The sequence below is a fragment of the Schistocerca cancellata genome, unplaced genomic scaffold (genome assembly GCF_023864275.1).
Source record: "Schistocerca cancellata isolate TAMUIC-IGC-003103 unplaced genomic scaffold, iqSchCanc2.1 HiC_scaffold_623, whole genome shotgun sequence".
Taxonomy (NCBI): Eukaryota; Metazoa; Arthropoda; class Insecta; order Orthoptera; family Acrididae; genus Schistocerca; species Schistocerca cancellata.
The window spans coordinates 30,001-32,500 of NW_026046634.1; the positions used below are offsets into that span (position 1 = coordinate 30,001).

A 2,500-nucleotide genomic window follows, 5' to 3' on the forward strand; every position below is an offset into this window, starting at 1 on the left:
GCGACCAGCGGTGGAGAATTGCAGTCCCAGGTACCGGAAGGTTTCACCCACACGTAGGGCAGGCACGGTGGTATTGCCTGCCTTGAAGGTCACATCTGCGTCGACCTTCACCTTCTTGTCGCGCCCAGATGCGACTAAGGCGAGGGTGAAGCACTTCCGGGCGTTGATCTGCAGCCCCAGGTGGGCGAGGGCTGCGACGGCTGCGTCGATGAGGGACTGCAAGCCCCTCGCGGTCGATGCAAACAGCAGGACGTCATCTGCGAAGGCCGCAGCGTTGACTCTGCGACCTAAAATCCGAGCTCCGATGTGGGAGGGCAGTTGGCTCAAAACATAGTCCACCGCAAAATTGAAAAGGAGGGGGGAGAGGGGATCACCCTGACGTACTCCCCTTGCCGGCTGCACGGGCACGCCCACGCCGCCGCCGCCCGCTATCACCGTCGTGCTGCGCTCGTAGCACCTTTCGACGTACTCAATAAAGCAATCCGGCAGGCCATGCGCCCTCAGCACGGGGCGGAGGGCAGCATGGTCCACCGAATCAAACGCCTTCGAGACGTCGATCGACGCCACAAAAACAGAGCGACAGGAGCGAACTGCGTCGGTGAGAGCTGTGTCCAAGATGAAGGTGTTTTCCAACATCCCATCCCGGGGGATGAATGCCCGCTGACGTTCGTCCACAGCACAAGCACGCATCAGGCGTGACGCGAGAACCTTATGAAAGGTCCGCGCCAACACCGAGCAGACCGTAATGGGGCGAAAGTCAGCGGGGGATGTTGGTGCAGCCGTTTTGGGGAGTAGTGTCGTCCGCGCGCGAAGCAGACTCTCGGGGAGGGCACGGGCCAGGAGGAAGAGGTTCAAGAGTTTCTCCAGGACTTCGTGCGGCAGGCGCCGCAGCTCCGCTGGGGTAAGGCCGTCCGGCCCGGCTGCCGACCCCCTGGGCGGCAAGGCAGCAGCGACCTCCTCACGCGTGACCGGCCCCCATAGGCCCTCAGGAGCGACAGGCTCCGAGTGCGGGAGAAGGCGGTCACGGATGAAGCCGGCGGTGGAGATCGGCTTCTTGGTGAAGAGGTCCGCCCAGAAGTCCAGCAGACCGGGGATGTCAGGTGGCGGCTGCAGTAGGGTGCCGTCCAGCAGGCCGCGCACGCAACGTGCACGCGACCTACGGAAGGCGTCCTGTGTCCGCGCGTACGCCCAACGGCGCCGCTTGCGCTTCTGCAGCGGCGGGGCGGTAGGCGGCCGCTTCGATGGTTGGCGCGGCCGCTGTGTCCTGGTACTCGTCCTCTCCCTCCTGGACCCGACCGACGCAAGGGCATCCGGGAGCATGCCTAGGATGACCTCAGGCGGCGTGCCCCGCCCCAGACCAACAACTCGGTCCAGGGCAGAGAAACGCTGGGCGGAAGCAGGCAGCTCCGCAAGATGCTCCCAGATGGCGGCGTCAGTCGGTCCCTCCGCAGGCGGCCCGGTGGTGTCGGCCGCGAAGTCCGCAGCTGCGTCGTCGGACGGCGCAGCGCCATCGCCCGCTTCAGGCGGCTGCGTCACCGCTCCCCGGCGGGACGCCGGCTCTTCCCCCCGACCGATCTCAAGTGCCTCCAAGAATTCGCGGACAAGCTGAGTCATAGTTACTCCCGCCGTTTACCCGCGCTTGCTTGAATTTCTTCACGTTGACATTCAGAGCACTGGGCAGAAATCACATTGCGTCAACACCCGCTAGGGCCATCGCAATGCTTTGTTTTAATTAGACAGTCGGATTCCCCCAGTCCGTGCCAGTTCTGAGTTGATCGTTGAATGGCGGCCGAAGAGAATCCGCGCACCCGCGCGCCCCCGGAGGAGCACGCTAAGGCGGACGCGGCCTCGCAGCAAGGAAGATCCGTGGGAGGCCAAGGCACGGGACCGAGCTCGGATCCTGCGCGCAGGTTGAAGCACCGGGGCACGAACGCCGCGCAGGCGCGCGCATCCTGCACCGCCGGCCAGCACGAGGCCAACCAACGGCGAGAGCAGACCACGCCCGCGCTAAACGCCCGCACTTACCGGCACCCCTACGGCACTCACCTCGCCCAGGCCCGGCACGTTAGCGCTGACCCACTTCCCGACCAAGCCCGACACGCCCCGATCCTCAGAGCCAATCCTTATCCCGAAGTTACGGATCCAATTTGCCGACTTCCCTTACCTACATTATTCTATCGACTAGAGGCTCTTCACCTTGGAGACCTGCTGCGGATATGGGTACGAACCGGCGCGACACCTCCACGTGGCCCTCTCCCGGATTTTCAAGGTCCGAGGGGAAGATCGGGACACCGCCGCAACTGCGGTGCTCTTCGCGTTCCAAACCCTATCTCCCTGCTAGAGGATTCCAGGGAACTCGAACGCTCATGCAGAAAAGAAAACTCTTCCCCGATCTCCCGACGGCGTCTCCGGGTCCTTTTGGGTTACCCCGACGAGCATCTCTAAAAGAGGGGCCCGACTTGTATCGGTTCCGCTGCCGGGTTCCGGAATAGGAACCGGA

At 63.8% G+C, this 2,500-nt stretch overlaps 1 pseudogene; it reads right to left on the reverse strand.

Annotated features, from left to right (window-relative positions):
* Positions 1-2,500, reverse strand: part of LOC126135335 (large subunit ribosomal RNA) — a 7,258-nt pseudogene that overhangs the window by 2,774 nt on the left and 1,984 nt on the right.